The sequence below is a fragment of the Papio anubis genome, chromosome 4 (genome assembly GCF_008728515.1).
Source record: "Papio anubis isolate 15944 chromosome 4, Panubis1.0, whole genome shotgun sequence".
NCBI classification, from domain to species: Eukaryota; Metazoa; Chordata; class Mammalia; order Primates; family Cercopithecidae; genus Papio; species Papio anubis.
Window position 1 is genome coordinate 115,850,170 of NC_044979.1, and position 23,729 is coordinate 115,873,898.

Sequence of the window (23,729 nt, forward strand, 5' to 3'; positions counted from 1 at the left end):
TGGAGCCACTGGTGATTCATAGACAGAAAAACAAACCTCATTGTAAGTCTCATACCTTTTATAAAAATAAACATACAATAGATCATGAACTTAAGTGTAAAATATAAAACTATAAAGTTTGTAGAAAAAAATAGTTCGGGCAAGATGGTTTATGCCTGTAATCCCAGCACTTTGGGAGGCTGAGATGGGCGAATCACAAGGTCGGGAATTCGAGACCAGCCTGGCCGACATGGTGAAACTCTGTCTCTACAAAACATACAAAAATTTAGCTGAGCATAGTGGCAGGCGCCTGTAATCCCAGCTATTCAGGAGGCCAAAGCAGGAGAATCGCTTTTACCAGGGAGGTGGAGGTTGCAGTGAGCCGAGATCGCGCCACTGCACTCCAGCCCAGGAGAGACAGTGAGACTTTATCTCAAAAAAAAAAAAAAAAAAAAAAAAAGTTTTAGGCTCCATGGTTAGGCATAGATCTTACACTTGAAACTAAAAGCGTGATCCATAAATGGAAAAATTGATCAATTGAGGTTCATCAAAATAAAAACTTTTGCTGTGCAAAGACTAGGAAGACAATGAATGGAAAAAAATATACTGGGAGAAAATATTTGCAAATCATGTCTGACAAAGGACTAGTATCCAGAACACATAAAGAATTCTCAAATGTGAACAGTAAAATAAAAAAAAAGTGCAGCCCAATTAGAGAATAAGCAAAATACATAGAGAGACATCCCATCAAAGAGAACATATAATCAGCAAATAAGCATATGAGATGCTCAAAATGATGAATCTTCAGGCCAATGCCAATTAAAATCACAATGAAGCATCACTACATACCTATTAGGAAACATAAAATTAAAAAAATAAAAATGTCAAATACTAGTGAAGAATCAAGAAACTGGATTGCATTTATCACTGGTGAAAATGTCAAAATTGTACGGCCACTCCAGAGACAGTTTGGCACTTCATTATAAAATGAAACATGCAACTACCATATAAATTGGCTCTTGGGTACTCTTGGGTATGTATCCCAGAATAATAAAACTTACATTCACACAAAAACCCATTTATAAATGCTTATAGCATCTTTATTGGTAATAGCCCAAAACTGAAAACAACTCAGATGTCCTTCAGTTGGTGGTTGATTAAACAAACCTTAGTGTGTCCATTACATGGAATACTACCCAGCAGTGTAAGTGAATGAAGTATTGAAAGGCACAACAACTCGGAAGAAACTCCAAGCATATGCTGAATGAAAAAAGCCTATCTCAAAAGTTTACATGTTATCAAATTTCATTTATAGAATATTCTAGAAATGACAAAATTATAGAAATGGTGAACAAATTTAGTGGTTGTTAGGGATTCAGGAGGCAATGGGCTGGGAGGGAAGTTAGTGTGGCAATAAAAAGGCAACTTGAGGAATGCTTGTGGTGGTACAGTGTTGTATGAATGTCAGGAACATCGTTGTTACATTTTATTATAGTTTTGCAAGATGTTACACTTGAGAGAATCTGCTTAAGGGATAGATACGACATCTGCATTATTTTGTATAACTATATGTGAATCTATAAATATTCCCAAATTTAAAAATAAGTTTTAAAAAGCAGTGATTTTCAAATTGGATATAAAAGCAAGACTCAACTACATGCTGTTTACTATGTTATAAAGGATAGATAGACTTTAATAGCAGGAAAGCTGAAGTAGCTATTTGAGTACATCAAAGTAGATTTCATAGCAACTAATATTATCAGGAATATAAAAGATCATTTCATATTGATAAGAATGTTATTTCATCAAGAAAACAGCAATCCTAAATATGTTCACACTAAATAATAGGGTTCCATAATCCATGAAGCAAAAATTGATAAAATTAAAAAAAATTTTTTTTTAAATTTTAATTTGAGTTTTGGGGGTACATGTGAAGGTTTGTTACCTAAACACGTGTGATGAGGACTTGCTGTACATATTATTACATCACCCAGGTATTAAGCTCAGTACCTAATAGTTATCTTTTCTGACTCTCCCCCTTCTCTCACCCTCCCCACTCATGTAGACACCAGTGTCTAAACAATGAGAAATTAACACAATTATATTTAGTGAGTTCAGTAGCTTTCATTGAATGACTGATAGAAGAAAAATAAAATCAGTAAGGGTGCAGAAGAATTACAGAATATCATCAACAAGTGTATTCACTTGACATTTATAGAAAACAGTTGACTTACCTGCAGCAGAACACAGTCTTTTTAAGTGCTCATGAAACAGTTACCAAGGCAGATCATATTCCGGCCAGGGGCCAGCCAACTATGGATGTGCACAATGATAACTAAAAAACATTTCTCAATAAATTAAAAATGACTATATAAGGAGCTATGCCATGTTCGTTTATTGGAAAAGTCAATATTGCTAATTTGTCTATTCTCCAAAAAGTAATCTGTCACTTCACTTTAATCCCAAATTGAAAACCTGATTCTGAAATTTATATAAAAATGCTAAGGACCTAGAAAAACAACTTTGCAAAAGAAAAACAGAGTTGGAGGATATACACTATTTGGCTTTAAACCTTATTTAAAATATATAGTAATCAAAAGTGTATAGGATTGGCATCAAGATTAAAAAATAGATTAATGATCCAGATTACAAAGTATAGAAGTAAGCTACTACCTATAAATACAGTCATTTTGTTTTTGACAAAGTTAAATAGGTTACTCAGTGGAGAGAGAAAATATGAACCTCTCAACAAATATAGGAGAGCAGGTAGGTATCCAGAGACACACACACAAAACTACTTTCTTTCATACAATATGCAAAAATTAACTCAACATTGATCACAAACTTAAATGTGAAATGAACAACTATAAAATGTCAAGAAAGAAGGAGAAAAATTTTGTGACACTGAGTTAAGATAAGATTTTTAAAAACAATACCAAAGCATAAGCTGTAAAGGAAAAAAACTGATACATTAAACTTCATCAAAATTAAGAATTTCTGTTCTTTGGAATACATGGTTTCAAAATGCAAAAAGCAATCACAGATTAGGAGAGTGTTTGTAAATCACATAAGATAAAGAACTCGATAAAAATAAAAGAAAAAAATTTAAAGTGGCAAAAATTTGCACCTTAAGAAATATGCATGGTACATTAGTGCATGAAAATATGCTCTATGTCATTAGTCTTTAGGGCAAGGCAAATCAGAACCACCATGACTACCACTATGCACCTATCAGAGTGTCTAACATTACAAGATTGTCCATATTTAGTGTTGACAAGGATGAGGAGCAACTGGTACTTTATTAGCTGGAATGTAAAATGGTGCAACCACTTTAGAAAACAGATTGGACATTTCTTAAAATAACAGACAACCCTATACACCTCTGGGTTTTTCCCAAGAAAAAGGAAAGTGTACACCCATACAAAGGCTTGCACACAAATGTTCATAGCAGATTCATTTGTAATAGCTCCAAACTATTTAGAAACAACCCAAATGTCCGTCACCAGGTAACTGGATAAACAAATTGTTATATATCCATATAGCAGAATTGAGTGAAAATAACAAACTTAGAGTGATTTTTCTATTCTCTCACTCAATGACAATCAACACGGAAGTCTTCTGTTACCAAATGTGTGGTGTTTTCCCCCATACATTAAGCAAGCATCATTTCTGCAGTGGCTACCAGCTGTAGGTCCTCTAGTTCAGTTCAGACACTATCTACCTGGCTATAGCATCAGATGCCACATGTTGAGGGTTCAGTCCCCAATACTGGCCCCCCACTTCCAAAACCAATTGCAAGCTCTGGGTTATTTTACCTGTGCATCTGACCAACCAACTATAAATCAGGATTGCTACACCACCCACTTTGTGTGTGATTTGCTGGAGCAGCTCACAGAACTCAGGAAAACACTTATTTACATTTACCAGTCTATCATAAAGGATATTACAAAGGACTCAGATGAAGACATGCATGGGGTAAGGTACAGGCAAAGGGGCCAAGAGCTTCCATGTCCTCTCTGGGTGCACCACCCTCTGCGAACCTCTAGGTATTCTGCTATCTGGAAGTTTTCTGAACCCTGTTCTTTTAGGTTTTTATGGAGGCTTCATTATGTAGGCATGAACTTGAACAACTGGCCATTGGTGATTAACTTAACCTTCAGCCCCTCTCTCCTCCCTGGAGGTTGGGGAGGTGGGGCTGAATATCCCAACATTCTAACCCTACTTTGTTTTTTCTGATGAGCAGCTTCCATCCTCAAGCTATCTAGGGGCTGCCTGCAGTTATTCAACTCTGTAAGTGCCTGCAGATAGCATACACAAAGACATCACTTTGGAGATTCTAAGGATTTTAGTTGTTGTATGCCATGAAATGGGATCAAAGACCGAATGTATATTTTTACAATATCACAAGACTAAGTAACAAAAAGAAATAAAATATTGACTTACAAAACAATTGTGCTTAGTAAGAAGCCAGTAAAAATGGAGTACATAGTGTTTGATTTCACTTAAATAAAAGTCTACAAAATGCAGACTAATAATAGTGGACAAAAACAGACTAGTGTGGGTGCGGTGCAGGTGAGGGATGGGAACCTGGTGGCGGAGAAATAAAGGGGGCAGTTACAAAGCAGCATGGAGCTCAGTTATTGCTGATATAAACCAAAAGTACAATTCTAAGCATCCCAGTGACTGAATGGACCCCTTCTCTCAACCAAGGGGATTCCAAAGAAACCTGAAAAACTAGTCCAGGTCATGATGGGAAGAGGGCATTGGACATTCCTCATTCTACTCTCCTCTCTTTAGAATCCAGGTGCAGTTGATGTCAAAACAGAGATTTTAATGAGATAGAAATAACACTGGGTATTTATAGGAGCATGGAAAAGCCCAAACAACACCTACAACAAAACTCGGCAAAGAAATCACAGGATTACAGAAACCCCAAAATAAGTGAGAGTAAACAGCCAACAAACAAACAAACAAACAAACAAACAAAAAAAAACCCTGGTCAGGATGACATGTCCATGACCCTTCAAAGCAAACCCAAGTTAAAGAGAAAGCGGGCAGTAACCAGGGGTGGGAGGGTCCTTGAAATCCCCTCCTTTTTCAGAATGTGTAATAATTATTTCATCCCTTTTCCAGAATACCTAATGATTATTCCACTCCCTAATTAAAGAAACAACCATAAAATTAAAACCCCAAACTCCACTATACACAACTCCTTCTAATGAGCCCACCTGCACTTCTCTCTTAAGTGTGGACATTAGTTTTGCAGTAGAATCTTTTTGCCTGTCTCGTCACTCTGACTTGTCCCTGAATTTTTTTCTCAAGAGTGTTAAGAACCTGAAAACTGGCTGGGGATGGGGTCTCATCCACCTAAATCCACCTAAATGCTCCAGCAACATTAAGACTGAAAAAACAGGCTCTTTAGCAATAAGACTCCAAATTTCAACTTGATTCTAGTATAGCATCACATAACAGATAGCAGGCCCTGAGATAAGTCAAAGTAACTTACCTCAAAATGTATTTCTTTGACTGGGTGCGGTGGCACACCAGTAATCCCAGTACTTTGGGAGGCCAAGGCGGGAGGATCACTTGAGGTCAGGAGTTTGAGACCAGCCTGGCCAATGTGGTAAAATCCCATCTCTACTAAAAAATACAAAAATTAGCCTAGCACGGCAGCATTCACCTTCAGTCCCAGCTACGTGAGAGGCTGAAGCAGGAGAATTGCTTGAACCTAGGAGGCAGAGGCTGCAGTGAGCTGCGATCTCACCACTGCATTCCAGCCTTGCTGACAGAGCAAGACCCTGTCTTAAGAAAATAAATAAATAAATAAATGAAGGTCTGAATAGGAAACATTTGTCATCTACCGCTTTTAAGGGTGGCCACCTATGAGACTTCATCTGCATTAATAAGAACCTTGGCCTCCACAATTCCTCATTTTAACCCAGATATTCCCTTCTGTTGATTCCAGGTCTTCAGATAATAACCTAACTCTTTTAACCAATTGCCAATCAGAAAACCTTTGACTCCAACTCTGACCTAGAAGCCCACCACCCACTGCAAAGTTGTCTTGCCTTTCTGAACCAAACCAATGTACACCTTACATGTATTCATTGATGTCTGCTTGCAACTTCTGTCCCCCTAAAATGGATAAAATCAAGCTGTGACCCAACCACTTTGGGCACGTGTTTTCAGAATCCCTGAGGCTGTGTCATGGGTCATGGTCCTCATACTTGGCTCGGAATAAATCTCTTCAAATATTTTACAGAGTTCTCCCTTTTTTTTTTTTTTAAATCAACACTGCCCCTGCAAAACCTTTTTGATTACCTAAGCTGATTTTGATGCTGCTTCACATTATGACTCTCAGCACCCTGAACAGCATTCCCTGGTGAATCACACACAATTCCTTAGCAACAGCATCTTACAATTCTCAAATACAAGATACTTACACACCATTATTTTAGGAGAAACGGTCCTGCATTTCCATCTTATTAAAGATGCCAATCAAATTCTCAAACACCATCATCACATTCTTACACACCAATGTAAAACTCCAGGAAATATTTTAGTCATATGTAAGCCATGTGAAACATTAATTCAGCACATTTAACGTATGGCTCCCTTAGACAGCAGTAGAATAAGGCATGGGCATAATGTGAGAAGAGCCAGCATAGCCTTCTAGTGCCTTTCCTGTCCTCTCTCTTGTATGCTCAGGTTTCCAATTTGTATAGCAAATGTGGAGTAACTTGTTATGGCAACTGCCTTTTATAATGAGACTTGGGAGCAGACAGGATCAGCTCCTTCTCACCTCCTCAGAACCATGAACTCTTGCCCCATGGGACTTCCTGTGTGCCTCGGTGGCCTCTGCCACTAGGACAGCACTAGCAGCACATTGTAGCATACAGAGGTAGGCTGAATTTTTCAGATTTGGAAATTATTACATTCCCTTTACTTCCAGCTGCCAAAGCAGTCATCTTAAATTTAGCCACATGAAAAGAGAGCAAATAGAAATTTTCCCATTTAGCATCCAAGTTTCCTTTTTCTCCAACTAGCATCTCCCTGTCCCCGGCTCTCCAAATGCTTTTTAAATTTTTTTATTTTATTTATTTATTTATTTTGTGCCACTAAATTCTCTCTGGAAAGGACAGGAAAGAAATGAGACTGGAAATCTAAGCTTCCATTGTCTCCCTCTGCTAGCAGGTATGCATGTGCTTCCTTCCTGCAAGAAACCTCCTGACTTCTCAGGCCTGGATGTACTCAGCAAAGCAGCTGCGAGGAATGAAGGTACCGTGGGGGCAAAAGGCACTGAATGAGATTCCCAGGGTTCAGTTAGAGGCAGCCGGTGGCCCTGAGGCTGACCAGACCTCTGTGTCCTCTGTCCCACCCACCCCATATCCTACAGGGGACATTCCTTTGGAATTTCCTACTGCTTCCTATTCCTCATCTCATTCACCCATTAATCCCCTGTAGCAACAAGCTTCTTCCTTTCTTGTTTATTTCATTTTCTAATTCAAGCCATTTCAGTGAGTATTCATGGAGCCGCAGGCATGTGATGAGCATCTTGCTCAATTTTAGAAACATGCCATCTACTGAAGGAGTCCCATAAATAAAAACTGGACAACATTGTTAAAATCTATTGATCATGTGTGCCCTTATCTATTCTTGAACCCCTCATTTCCTTGCATTGATCTGTCTATTCATCCTTAGGCCGGTATCACAGTAGGGCTTCATTAGAAGGCCTAAAATTATGCAGTGTAAGTCCTACAAAATTGTTCTCTTTTTTTTTGTTTTCTAAGATTGTTTTGGCTATTCTGGAACTGCTGTATTTCCAAACAATGTGAAATTACCTTTTTAATTTATACTACTACATTTCTGAAAATTTTATTGGGAATACGTTGAATAAATACATCTTTTGAAGAAAAAAATATGTCTTATTGGAGTCTTACAATCAATGAACTTTGTATACATTTTAATTTATTTAAACCTTAATCTTTAATTTTTCTCAACAAACTTTTATAATTTTTACCATGGCAGTCTGAACATATTTTGTTCAGCTAACTCCTGTATACTATATAATAATATACTATGCTATACTATATTAATAATATACTATAAAATAATATAATTCCTATGTTATTTTCATGTCGTTATATATAGTATTCTTCTAAAAATTAATTTAGTTGGTGCTATTTTGTTAAAATACAATTGATTTTTGTATATTATTCTAGAATTCTGTAATCTTGATAAATTCATTTATTTTTTCTAATAGTCTTTAATAGATTCCACAGAATTTCTATATTGCAATTATGTCATCTGAAAAATTTTATTTATTTTATATACATTTTTAAATTCTTGTCTTATAAGACCAGCTAGGACCTCTGTCTGGTACATTGCTGAATAAGTGTGCTACTAAATCTATAAATTATCTTAGTTTTTTTTGGTATGAAAAATGACTTTATTTAAACTTCATTTATGAAGAATAATTTTACTGGATATTAAATTCTTTCTTGGTTCCTTTGCTTTTTCAATACTTTAAAAACATTGTTTTATTTTCTTCTGGTGTGCAATGTTTCTGTCGAGGACCAAGCATTCATTTTCATCTTTGGCTACCCGTATGTAATGCTTTTTTCATGGTTTCTTTTAAGATTTTTTTTTCTTTATTTTATGATCCTGTGTTTAATCATGATTTTTTTTTTTTTTTGGTGTTAATCTTATCTGTGGTTCTCTTAGATTCTGTTATATGTAGAAATATAGTTTTTATTAAATCTGGAGAAAAAAGGCCATTGTTTCAAATATTTTTCTTCCCCCTTCTGCAACTCCAAATATAACTATGTTAAGATACTTGGTACAGTCCAAAACTCAAGGAGATGTGTGTTTTAAAAGTTTTTGACTTCTTTTGTTCTGTTTCTATGCAGCTACTAATCTGCTGTTATATTTTTTATTTCAAATATAACATTCTTATCTCTAGAAGATGCGTTTTTTTATATTTTCAGTTTCTCTTCTTTTTATGCTTTTCCTTTTCTTTAATTTTTGTGAGCATATTTGTAATAGTTGTGTCGTAGCCTCTGCCTTCAATTCCATTAATTTGGCACTTATGGTTTTAGTGTGGTATCCATTGACTAATATTTTTTCCTGGTTATGTTTCAGAGTTCCCTGCTTCATCACAAGTCCAGTAAATTTTAGTTGGAGTCTGGACATTGTGAATTATACATTCTTGAGTGACTGGATTTTGACTCCAATGTTTAAAGTGTGTTGGATTTTGTTTTGATAGGCACTGAATTACTTGAAGATTACAAGCTTTGTTAGAGTGAATCTAGTTTAGCCTTAATAGTGAAGCATGGTTGTTCCGGCATCTCTAACAAATGCCTGAGCTGGGAATGATGAGTAAACAAAAGCATGGTAGGTGGAGATGCTCCTGCAGCCTGTCTGTGTTATCTTACTGGTTCCCTTCTCACCAAGGTCATGAATGGCCTTGGGGCTGCTGAATTTGATGGTCCTTTTGTGCTCTGTCATCCTTCAGGCTTCTCTGCTGCATTTGGTTGTCAGCCATTCCTTCCTTCTGTAAGGGCTTTCCTGCCTTGACTTCCTCACATTCAACTTATCCTGCTTTTTCATCTATTCCGTCTGCATTGCTCCATTCCTCTTCCACTGATTTTAAATATAAATTTTCCTGAGGGGTATGACAGTGGACTGTTTATTAGCTTTGACCTCTAGTCTATAGTAATTCTCAATCAGTGTCTTTACTTCACACCTCTCTCTTTGGCACTATCTCCATATTCTACTGGCTACTGGCTGTCTATACTTGGAGCTCTCACGAAAACCTCAGACTCAACAGGCCCCACACTGAACTCAACTTCTTTGCAAATTGTTTAGCTTTAGTTATTATCTGTCTGTAGACTCCGTCACCATCTCTGCAGGTGCACATTTCTGATTCCCCATCTTCACGGCAGGTCACGTTCATCTTATCTCCCAAAGATTTGACTATGATTCCCTCCTCTTCATCTTCACTCTCAAGCAGATGCTCTGTGGAGGCACTGACAAAGATTCTCTGCTTGACCAAACATTAGCCAGGTTTCTGAACCTTCTCCCAGGCCCAATTGTCCACTTCCTTATAAAAGTCAGTTTTAGCAAAACCTTGCTGTCTTAGTTTAGCAAGAACCCCTCATTTTTGATGGTTTTTCAGGTTCCTCATCCACCACCATTCCCCAAGTGATATCTGATTACCGGGGCCTGTCTTTAGCAAGAATTCTGCTGTTGGTTTAGCCAGAATCCACCCTTACCCTGAGGTTTCCTCTTAGTGATTTTCCACCCACTGACATCCACCCTGCTCCTTGGCTGTAAGTTTCAACTTGCTGCGTTTCAAGTTGAACCCCATCTATCTTGCCCACTGCAAAACCCCTCTGCTATGGCCCCTATGCTTATGGCAATGAACTGAATAAAGTATCCTTTATCATGCTTCAACATGTGTCATTGAACAATATTTTCTCTGACAGCTTTCATCATTATTATGCTTTACTAGAACCATCTCCCAAGTGTCCATGCTCAACCTGTTCTAATTTATTCTTTGAAGTATTATGTGTATGATTTCATAAAATTCAAATTCCATTATGACACCCACCTGATTGAAATGTTTTTAAAGCTATATAGTATTTTTGACAGTAAGCCAAAGCTTTGAAGTATGGCCACACAGTCTTCAATAATATGATTGCTATTTGTCTTCCTAGCCTCACATCTTTCTGTACTTAGGCAGGGACTTGTCTATTCTTTCCTTCCTGATCTACTTGTAATTTGAACATGCTAAACTTTCCCTTTCCTCTTAACACCTATTTCTAAAATTCTCATCCTCTCATTTACCTGACTCTCTCCTACACATTCATCACAAGCCACATAAGGTATTACTATGACCAAAAAGTCTTACTTACAACTCTTTTTTTTTTTTTTTTTAATTTATTTATTATTATTATACTGTAAGTTGTAGGGTACATGTGCATAACGTGCAGGTTTGTTACATATGTATACTTGTGCCTTGTTGGTGTGCTGCACCCATCAACTCGACATTTACATCAGGTATAACTCCCAATGCAATCCCTCCCCCCTCCCCCCTCCCCATGATAGGCCCCGGTGTGTGATGTTCCCCTTCCCGAGTCCAAGTGATCTCATTGTTCAGTTCCCACCTATGAGTGAGAACATGCGGTGTTTGGTTTTCTGTTCTTGTGATAGTTTGCTAAGAATGATGGATTCCAGCTGCATCCATGTCCCTACAAAGGACACAAACTCATCCTTTTTTATGGCTGCATAGTATTCCATGGTGTATATGTGCCACATTTTCTTAATCCAATCTGTCACTGATGGACATTTGGGTTGATTCCAAGTCTTTGCTATTGTGAATAGTGCTGCAATAAACATACGTGTGCATGTGTCTTTAGAGCAGCATAATTTATAATCCTTTGGGTATATCCCCAGTAATGGGATGGCTGGGTCATATGGTACATCTAGTTCTAGATCCTTGAGGAATCGCCATACTGTTTTCCATAATGGTTGAACTAGTTTACAATCCCACCAACAGTGTAAAAGTGTTCCTATTTCTCCACATCCTCTCCAGCACCTGTTGTTTCCTGACTTTTTAATGATCGCCATTCTAACTGGTGTGAGATGGTATCTCATTGTGGTTTTGATTTGCATTTCTCTGATGGCCAGTGATGATGAGCATTTTTTCATGTGTCTGTTGGCTGTATGAATGTCTTCTTTTGAGAAATGTCTATTCATATCCTTTGCCCACTTTTTGATGGGGTTGTTTGTTTTTTTCTTGTAAATTTGTTGGAGTTCTTTGTAGGTTCTGGATATTAGCCCTTTGTCAGATGAGTAGATTGCAAAAATTTTCTCCCATTCTGTAGGTTGCCTGTTCACTCTGATGGTAGTTTCTTTTGCTGTGCAGAAGCTCTTTAGTTTAATGAGATCCCATTTGTCAATTTTGGCTTTTGCTGCCGTTGCTTTTGGTGTTTTAGACATGAAGTCTTTGCCCATGCCTATGTCCTGAATGGTACTACCTAGGTTTTCCTCTAGGATTTTTATGGTATTAGGTCTAACATTTAAGTCTCTAATCCATCTTGAATTAATTTTCGTATAAGGAGTAAGGAAAGGATCCAGTTTCAGCTTTCTACTTATGGCTAGCCAATTTTCCCAGCACCATTTATTAAATAGGGAATCCTTTCCCCATTTCTTGTTTCTCTCAGGTTTGTCAAAGATCAGATGGCTGTAGATGTGTGGTATTATTTCTGAGGACTCTGTTCTGTTCCATTGGTCTATATCTCTGTTTTGGTACCAGTACCATGCTGTTTTGGTTACTGTAGCCTTGTAGTATAGTTTGAAGTCAGGTAGCGTGATGCCTCCAGCTTTGTTCTTTTGACTTAGGATTGTCTTGGAGATGCGGGCTCTTTTTTGGTTCCATATGAACTTTAAAGCAGTTTTTTCCAATTCTGTGAAGAAACTCATTGGTAGCTTGATGGGGATGGCATTGAATCTATAAATTACCTTGGGCAGTATGGCCATTTTTACGATATTGATTCTTCCTATCCATGAGCATGGTATGTTCTTCCATTTGTTTGTGTCCTCTTTTATTTCACTGAGCAGTGGTTTGTAGTTCTCCTTGAAGAGGTCCTTTACATCCCTTGTAAGTTGGATTCCTAGGTATTTGATTCTCTTTGAAGCAATTGTGAATGGAAGTTCATTCATGATTTGGCTCTCTGTTTGTCTGTTACTGGTGTATAAGAATGCTTGTGATTTTTGCACATTAATTTTGTATCCTGAGACTTTGCTGAAGTTGCTTATCAGCTTAAGGAGATTTTGGGCTGAGACAATGGGGTTTTCTAAATATACAATCATGTCATCTGCAAAGAGGGACAATTTGACTTCTTCTTTTCCTAACTGAATACCCTTGATTTCTTTCTCTTGCCTGATTGCCCTAGCCAGAACTTCCAACACTATGTTGAATAGGAGTGGTGAGAGAGGGCATCCCTGTCTTGTGCCAGTTTTCAAAGGGAATTTTTCCAGTTTTTGCCCATTCAGTATGATATTGGCTGTGGGTTTGTCATAAATAGCTCTTATTATTTTGAGGTACGTTCCATCAATACCGAATTTATTGAGCGTTTTTAGCATGAAGGGCTGTTGAATTTTGTCAAAAGCCTTTTCTGCATCTATTGAGATAACCATGTGGTTCTTGTCTTTGGTTCTGTTTATATGCTGGATTATGTTTGTTGATTTGCGAATGTTGAACCAGCCTTGCATCCCAGGGATGAAGCCCACTTGATCATGGTGGATAAGCTTTTTGATGTGTTGCTGAATCCGGTTTGCCAGTATTTTATTGAGGATTTTTGCATCGATGTTCATCAGGGATATTGGTCTAAAATTCTCTTTTTTTGTTGTATCTCTGCCAGGCTTTGGTATCAGGATGATGTTGGCCTCATAAAATGAGTTAGGGAGGATTCCCTCTTTTTCTATTGATTGGAATAGTTTCAGAAGGAATGGTACCAACTCCTCCTTGTACCTCTGGTAGAATTCAGCTGTGAATCCATCTGGTCCTGGACTTTTTTTGGTTGGTAGGCTATTAATTGTTGCCTCAATTTCAGAGCCTGCTATTGGTCTATTCAGGGATTCAACTTCTTCCTGGTTTAGTCTTGGAAGAGTGTAAGTGTCCAGGAAATTATCCATTTCTTCTAGGTTTTCCAGTTTATTTGCGTAGAGGTGTTTATAGTATTCTCTGATGGTAGTTTGTATTTCTGTGGGGTCGGTGGTGATATCCCCTTTATCATTTTTAATTGCGTCGATTTGATTCTTCTGTCTTTTCTTCTTTATTAGTCTTGCTAGTGGTCTGTCAATTTTGTTGATCTTTTCAAAAAACCAACTCCTGGATTCATTGATTTTTTGGAGGGTTTTTTGTGTCTCTATCTCCTTCAGTTCTGCTCTGATCTTAGTTATTTCTAGCCTTCTGCTAGCTTTCGAATGTGTTTGCTCTTGCTTCTCTAATTCTTTTAATTGCGATGTTAGAGTGTCAATTTTAGATCTTTCCTGCTTTCTCTTGTGGGCATTTAGTGCTATAAATTTCCCTCTACACACTGCTTTAAATGTGTCCCAGAGATTCTGGTATGTTGTCTCTTTGTTCTCATTGGTTTCAAAGAACATCTTTATTTCTGCCTTCATTTCGTTATGTACCCAGTAGTCATTCAGGAGCAGGTTGTTCAGTTTCCATGTAGTTGAGCGGTTTTGATTGAGTTTCTTAGTCCTGAGTTCTAGTTTGATTGCACTATGGTCTGAGAGACAGTTTGTAATAATTTCTGTTCTTGTACATTTGCTGAGGAGTGCTTTACTTCCAATTACGTGGTCAATTTTGGAATAAGTACGATGTGGTGCTGAGAAGAATGTATATTCTGTGGATTTGGGGTGGAGAGTTCTATAGATGTCTATTAGGTCTGCTTGCTGCAGAGATGAGTTCAATTCCTGGATATCCTTGTTAACTTTCTGTCTCGTTGATCTGTCTAATGTTGACAGTGGAGTGTTGAAGTCTCCCATTATTATTGTATGGGAGTCTAAGTCTCTTTGTAAGTCTCTAAGGACTTGCTTTATGAATCTGGGTGCTCCTGTATTGGGTGCATATATATTTAGGATAGTTAGCTCTTCCTGTTGAATTGATCCCTTGACCATTATGTAATGGCCTTCTTTGTCTCTTTTGATCTTTGATGGTTTAAAGTCTGTTTTATCCGAGACTAGTATTGCAACCCCCGCTTTTTTTTGTTCTCCATTTGCTTGGTAAATCTTCCTCCATCCCTTTATTTTGAGCCTATGTATGTCTCTGCGTGTGAGATGGGTCTCCTGAATACAGCAGACTGATGGGTCTTGACTCTTTATCCAGTTTGCCAGTCTGTGTCTCTTAATTGGAGCATTTAGTCCATTTACATTTAAGGTTAAGATTGTTATGTGTGAACTTGATCCTGCCATTATGATATTAACTGGTTATTTTGCTCATTAGTTGATATAGTTTCTTCCTAGCCTCGATGGTCTTTATATTTTGGCATGTTTTTGAGATGGCTGGTACCGGTAGTTCCTTTCCATGTTTAGTACTTCCTTCAGGGTCTCTTGTAAGGCAGGCCTAGTGGTGACAAAATCTCTAAGCATTTGCTTATCTGTAAAGGATTTTATTTCTCCTTCACTTATGAAACTTAGTTTGGCTGGATATGAAATTCTGGGTTGAAAATTCTTTTCTTTAAGAATGTTGAATATTGGCCCCCACTCTCTTCTGGCTTGGAGAGTTTCTGCCGAGAGATCTGCTGTTAGTCTGATGGGCTTCCCTTTGTGGGTAACCCGACCTTTCTCTCTGGCTGCCCTTAAGATTTTTTCCTTCATTTCAACTTTGGTTAATTTGGCAATTATGTGTCTTGGAGTTGCTCTTCTCGAGGAGTATCTTTGTGGCGTTCTCTGTATTTCCTGGATTTGAATGTTGGCCTGCCCTATTAGGTTGGGGAAGTTCTCCTGGATGATATCCTGAAGAGTGTTTTCCAACTTGGTTCCATTTTCCCCCTCACTTTCAGGCACCCCAATCAGACGTAGATTTGGTCTTTTTACATAATCCCATACTTCTTGCAGGCTTTGTTCATTTCTTTTTCTTCTTTTTTCTTTTGGTTTCTCTTCTCGCTTCATTTCATTCATTTGATCCTCAATCGCTGATACTCTTTCTTCCAGTTGATCGAGTCGGTTACTGAAGCTTGTGCATTTGTCACGTATTTCTCGTGTCATGCTTTTCATCTCTTTCATTTCGTTTATGACCTTCTCTGCATTAATTAGTCTAGCCGTCAATTCTTCCACTTTTTTTTCAAGATTTTTAGTTTCTTTGCGCTGGGTACGTAATTCCTCCTTTAGCTCTGAGAAATTTGATGGACTGAAGCCTTCTTCTCTCATCTCGTCAAAGTCATTCTCCGTCCAGCTTTGATCCGTTGCTGGCGATGAGCTGCGCTCCTTTGCCGGGGGAGATGTGCTCTTATTTTTTGAATTTCCAGCTTTTCTGCCCTGCTTTTTCCCCATCTTTGTGGTTTTATCTGCCTCTGGTCTTTGATGATGGTGATGTACTGATGGGGTTTTGGTGTAGGTGTCCTTCCTGTTTGATAGTTTTCCTTCTAACAGTCAGGACCCTCAGCTGTAGGTCTGTTGGAGATTGCTTGAGGTCCACTCCAGACCCTGTTTGCCTGGGTATCAGCAGCAGAGACTGCAGAAGATAGAATATTTCTGAACAGCAAGTGTACCTGTCTGATTCTTGCTTTGGAAGCTTCCTCTCAGGGGTGTACTCCACCCTGTGAGGTGTGGGGTGTCAGACTGCCCCTAGTGGGGGATGTCTCCCAGTTAGGCTACTCAGGGGTCAGGGACCCGCTTGAGCAGGGAGTCTGTCCCTTCTCAGATCTCAACCTCCGTGTTGGGAGATCCACTGCTCTCTTCAAAGCTGTCAGACAGAGTCGTTTGGGTCTGCAGAGGTATCTGCTGCTTTGTTATTGTTTACTGTGCCCTGCCCCCAGAGGTGGAGTCTACAGAGACAGGCAGGTTTCCTTGAGCTGCTGTGAGCTCCACCCAGTTCGAGCTTCCCAGCAGCTTTGTTTACCTACTTAAGCCTGAGCAATGGCGGGCGCCCCTCCCCCAGCCTCGCTGCTGCCTTGCCGGTAGATCACAGACTGCTGTGCTAGCAATGAGGGAGGCTCCGTGGGTGTGGGACCCTCCCAGCCAGGTGTGGGATATGATCTCCTGGTGTTCCTGTTTGCTCAAAGCGCAGTATTGGGGTGGGAGTTACCCGATTCTCCAGGTGTTGTGTGTCTCAGTTCCCCTGGCTAGGAAAAGGGATTCCCTTCCCCCTTGCGCTTCCCAGGTGAGGCGATGCCTCGCCCTGCTTCAGCTCTCGCTGGTCGGGCTGCAGCAGCTGACCAGTACCGATCTTCCGGCACTCCCCAGTGAGATGAACCCAGTACCTCAGTTGAAAATGCGGAAATCACCGGTCTTCTGTGTCGCTGGCGCTGGGAGTTGAAGACTGGAGCTGCTCCTATTCGGCCATCTTGCTCCGCCCCCCCACAACTCTTAACAAGAGGGCGCCATGCATCCTTTTTGTGTCCCCACCATACTTGCATTCTGCACCATCATTGCACTTTGATATTGAGATGTGATTAGTTGTTTTCTTTTCTATATATCTTACTGGGTTCTGCGTCTCCTCAAGGTAGGATGTGGCTCAAAGTCAACACCAATACATATTACTAGAAATGCCCTTGGAGAGAAAAGGATGAGTAAAGTCTATATCATTAGGAGAAATAACAAGTATTGACAAACTAACTTATTCATACTTGATTTAGAGTATGTGTTATAGACCAATAAAAAACAAAACATGTTTGGACAGAAAGTAGTAGTAAGATTAGAAAGATCCTTGATATCAGACAAGGAATACCAGAGGAAAGGGGACTACAGGACTTTTTTTTGTTTTTTTGTTTGTTTTTTTTAGTAACATAATCAGAGCCGAATTTTTTGAACTAATTGTTTTGAATAGAAGGTCAGGAATAATTTACCAAAGGGAATGAGAATAACCAGAATCCTTCTTCAATATTTTTCAAATGTAAGTAATGAATAAAAACGTGTATTGTGGAGTAAATAATGAATTAAAAAATGGGATAAATTAAATGTGAAATGGGAGAAAAACTGACATTTGTGTTTCCTGCCAAGAGGTAAAAAGCCAGTAAGAGAAGCTCCAGGGTAAGGTGCAGCTTGTGAGTCCCTGAAGCAGTTGGACCACTGTCCCTAGTGCTGGATGCCCTGCTGAAAATGCAGCATTAACTCCTTTCCATTCCTCAGTTTCTTTCACCTAACATCGATGAAGCCTGGATCAGTGTTTCTCAGAATTTCTTTCTCTTTGAGTTTCCAATTTCTGTTTCCAGGATGGGAGGCATTCACACCCCATTTGGTAGGTAAAAGGGAAGGAGAAGCTGTTTTCCTCCAGCACCAGCGTCAGGAAGCAGCTGAGGTTATTGTCTGTGGCTTTCAATGATGCCATAAGTCCCATGGATAATCATCCCCTTTGGCACTGTGAGAAGCTGAATTATTGATATTGGTTTCCTTACAATCCTTGCATAATAGATTTTTTGAAAATGGCCTTTTGACCTTTCTCCCACAGACTTTCCAATGGTTGTATATGACTTAACTGACTGTATTAAATATATCTTTACTGAAAATATCTACAGAGGCTTCCGTTTCTCCAAATGAGCACTCACTAATACAGTATTTGGTTTTGAGATAAATTTGGAGATAATAAGAACTTCCATAATGGGAATTCAGGGCTGGTTAGCTTATCAAATTGGTTTTGAAGGGAGAATTAATTTTATCCAGTGGCAAACTAGACACTGGCAGTTGCAAGCATATGGTCACATTAATTATCATGTTAAGTTACCTGGAATAAAGCAATAATGGAAGCCTTAGTAGAAAGTGACCATTGTAGTAGAAAATTTGCTATGAAGGTGTTGAAGATAAAAGGAGTATAGAACGAGCAAACATTATCACTACTCAGGAGATTATTGAAAAAAAAGAAACAGTTTTGAGGGTTTAAATTTCCAGAACAAGGCATGGTCAAAAAACTAGAGACTTTCTACATCTGTCCCTAAAACATCAAATACTTCTTGTAGCTTCAGGCCCAATGTTTCCAAATATCTGCACCAAATTTTGACATCTGGGTTTGTTGACATACCACACAAGTTGAAATATGTGAAATCCGATTTGATTGTCTACGTTATTAGAACACTGGTAGGGAAAAAGGGAGCCCTTGATAATGGGAATGAAAACATTTGAGTAGAAGCTGATGTGAATATTTTGACCTCCTATAGCCCTCAGGTTTTCTTTGCCAATACAAGCATGCAAAACCTAAATGGAATGACTGTTTTCAAACGTGAAAAAAAAAGAGGATCCAGAATTGTCTAAAAATAATGGCAAAGTATACAGGATACAATAGAAAATCTCTCATCATAGCAAGAAATAGAAACATCACGACTTGGATGAGAATATACAATCAAATTGGTATCAACATTGAGATAAAGAAGAAATTAAGAATTTTAAAGCAACCACCATGTAACTGATTCAACAAAAATTAAGGATTCTTTAATAAAAAAGAATCCTTAATATTTTTACTCTCAAATAAAAAATAGAAAGTCTTGGCAAAGAAATAGAAGCTATTAAAAAGGGGCCAAATCAAGATCATTGAATTGAAAAATGTAATAAGTATTTTTTTTTAGATCTGAATGTTTTAAAGTAGAGTGGAGATGCCAGAGAAAAGAATCAGTAAACTAGAGGACAGATCAATTGAACTTACATAATCTTAACAACAAAGATTTAAAGAATGACCAAACAAAACAAAACAAAAAACCCAACAGAGCATGAAGGACCTGTGAGAAAACAACAAATAGTTAATACGGGTTTCACTGATGTCTCAGGACAGGGGAGGTCTGGTACTGAAAGAGTATTCAGAGAAATAATGACTATAAACTTACCAAATTTGGAGAAAGACACAAGCCTAGAGATCCAGGAAGTTGAGCAAACTCTAAGCAAGATAAACCCTAAGAGTTTCAAACCAAGAAAACCTCATAAACTTTAGAGGACTAAAAGAAAACTTTAAAAATCTTGGAAGAAGGCAGAGGGAAATTATGCCTTACCTGTAGGGAAACGATTCAAATGACAGCTGATTTATCTTCCATAGAGACCATAGAGATTAAAAAAAGGTGTCACACAAGTTTTCAGGTACTGAAAAACACTGACAACCCAGAATTTTATATCCTGTGTAATAATCTTTCAGGAAAAGAGAGAAATAAAAATATTTTCAGATAAAAGAAAATTAAAAGAATTTGTAGTAAGCGGGTCAAACCTGAATAAATGGCTAAGTAAGTTCTTCAAATAGAAAATCACAAAAGAAGAATGTTTAGAGTGTCAGAAAAGAAGACAGAAAAATGAAAAGAGCAGAAATAAAGATTATTAACACTAGAATATTCCTCTCCTCATGAGTTTTCTATATTATATTTGATGATTAAAACAAAAATTATGACACCATCTGATACACAAGACAATGATCTTTAAAAGTGAGAGGATAAGGAAATTTAATGGAAGTCAACTTTCCATACTTTATTCAAACTGGTAAAATGCTTATATTGATAGGTTGTTACAAGTCTCATATATATATTGTAAAATCCAGAAAAACAACTAACAAAAGCTTTACAAATACATATAGATATAGTTATAGACAAATACATATAGATATAGAATATATATATAGATATAGACAAATAAAGATGAAATGCCAAAGAAAAGCAATAACCAAAAAGAATGCAATAAAGAACCAGAGAAACGAGAATTGGAGGAATCAAACAGAAAACAGATAATAAAATGGTAGTTGCAAGCCCTAACATTTCAATAATAACATTAAATGTAAATGGAATATACCAGCTAAAGGCAGAATTTGGCAAAGCAAAACAAACAAACAAAAACAACCACAGTCTAATAAACTGTTTAGAGTTTATTAGAACTCATTCTGAATTCAAACACATAGATAGATTGAAAGTAAAAGCATGGAAAAAAGATATACTATGGAAACATCGGTTTTTAAAAAGTGACAATATAAATATTTGATAAAATAGATTCTAAAAATGAAAATTATGAGACAAAGGAGGACATTACATAATGATAAATATTGAAAACACTAGGAAAACAAATGACAATAAATGGGTAAATGGCAAAATACATGAAGCAAAAAGCAATAGAGCTGAAAGGAGAAATAGAGAAATCCACAGGTACAATTATGAACTTTAGCATATGCCAACTTAGCTACTGTTAGATCCACTAGACAGAAAAACAGCAAGAATATAAAAAGTTGGAGCAATACAGTTAACCAAGAACATCTAACTTGTCTATATGTATATTTAGATATAGATTAATAGGCATATGTAGATATATATCCTCTCTCAACAGCAGCAGAATATATACTTCTTTCACGTGCCTATGGAATACCCATCATTGTAGGCCATTTACTGATGTTGGAGCATATACTGCACTATGTTTTCTAACTGAAATGGAATCAAACTAGAAATCACAAAAAGGTAAATCTCTAAACACATGCATATTAGTGATACACTTCTAAAGGACGATGGGTCGAAGAGAAAGTCTCAAAGGACACACACACACACATACATGTAAAGCAAAAATTAAGTTCCACAACTGATTGACAGACATTCCTTTTGGACAAAGGCATTCCAAAGTTAACCTGAAAAACTAGTTCAGGTCATGATTGGAAGTGGGAGTCAGACATGCCTCATTATGCTCTCCTCCCTTTAGAATTCAGGCATGGTTGACCAGCATTAACATGAAAACACAGACTTTAAGACTGATAGAACAGACTCTTTAAGTCTGATAAGAAACATTCCTTTCTATTGATTCTATCTACATAATAGGGACCTTTGTCTCCACAACCCCTTATCTGAACCCAGACATTCCTTCTATTGATTCTAAGTCTTTAGACAATAACTTAACTCTTTCAACCAATTGCCAATTAGAAAATTCATGAATCTACCCAGGACATGGAAGCACCCATTTTGAGTTGTCCTACCTTTCTAGATTGAACCAATGTGTATCTTATGTGTATTGATGGACGTCTTATGTCTCCCTAAAATGTACAAAACCAAACTGTAGCCCAGCCACCTTGGGTGCATGTTCTCAGGATCTCCAGGGGTTGTGTCACTGGTTATTGGTCACTCATAGTTGGCTTAGAATAAATCTCACCAAATGTTTTACAGAACTGACTCTTTTCATCACGCACATACACACATATATATGTAACTGGATGATATTGAAAATGTAAAAACATAGCATATCAAAATGAGTGAGATGCAGTTAAAGGAGTTCTAAAAATAGAAATTTATAGCACTCAATGTTCACATAGAAAAGCAGAAAATTCTCAATACATAATCTAAATTTCTACGTCAAGAAACTAGAAAAAGAACAGCAAAATAAAACTAAAAGTAAGCAGAAGGAAAAAAGTAATAAAGATAAGGCTGGAAATCAATGAAATAAAAGCCAAAAAAAAGAGAGAAAATCAATATAACAAACAGCTGATTCTTTAAAAAATCAATAAAATTGATTAGACTGTAATAAATATGATAAAAACAGAATGAAAACAAATAACTACAAATACCTGGGATAAAATCTGATGTGTGCAGATCTTGCAGTCATTAAGATGATAATAAGATGACAATAAAAACAGCTTTGTGCACATAAATTCAACAACTTGAAAGAAATGGACTAATTATTCAAAAAACAAGAACTACTAAAAGTCAATCAAAATGAAGTAAGTAATATGAATAACTTTAACCATAAGAAAAATTAAATTAGAGATTTAAAACTTCCCAGTAAAGGAACCTTGTGGTACTGATGATTTCACTGGAAATTTAAACCAAATAATTCAATAAGAATCAACACTAATTTATGCATAATCTTTTCCAAAAGAAAAAAGAGAAGGAAATACTTTCCATCCAATTGTATATGAAAAATATTATCATAACCAATAATAACACAGAAAATTCTAAGATTCTACTAAAAAAACAAATAGAGCAATATCTCACACAACTTAGATATAAAACTCCTCCATGAAATGTTAGCAAATTTAATCCACCAATATTAAAACACTATAAATTATAAAAAAGTGAGATTTATTCCAGGTGTGCAATGATCTTTCAAGGTTCTAAAATCAATCAATGCAACCCAACATATGACTGGCTAAATGATAAAAATCAGATGATCACATCAATTAACAACAAAAAGGAATTTCACAAATTTTTTTCAGTCAGCAAGTTAGGGATTAGGAGGAACCACCTGAATTTGGGAAAAATTATCCATAATACTGTACAGTTAACATCATACTTAAAGGCAAAAGACTGAAGGCTGTTCTGTAGGATCAAACACAAGGCAAGGATAAGCATTTGCAATTTAAAAGCTCCAAAATAAAGGAATTTCTAGTGATTTCACTGGAGGTTGGAAGTAAATATTTAAAGAACAATTAACACTAAGTTTACATAATTTCTTACATAAAATAGAAGTACTGGATATTCTAGCTACTGCAGTAAGGCAAGTAGAATAAACAAAAGCCATAGAGATTGGAAAGAAGAAACACAACTATTCTTTTTTGCAGATGACATCATTATCTTCACAAAACATCCCAAAATATCCTACAAACAACCCTACTAGAATTAATAAGTGAGTTCAGCAAGGTCACAGGAAAAAAGCCCGAATAGAAAAATAAATTGCATGGATATGAACAAACAATACATCTGCGGGGAAAAATTAAAATATACCAATTATAATCATTTCAAAGAAAATTACTACTTTGGCATAAACATAACAAAACCTGTATAAGGTTTCTATGCTAAAAATTACAAAACTATTATGAAAGAAATAAAAGCATCCTAAATAAGTGTTGCTGCATGCCATGTTCATGAATTGGAATATTAACATACTGAAGATATCAATGATCCTAATGCAATCTACAGGGTTAATTAAGTCCCTGTTAAAATTCCAGCAATACTTTTGTGTAGACTTAGATATAAAACAGTGAACACTATTTTGAATAAAAATAGAGTCAGAGAAATTGTTCTATCCAGTATTAATATTAATTCCTATCTAAACCTGCAATAATCAACATCAGTTGCTATTGGCAG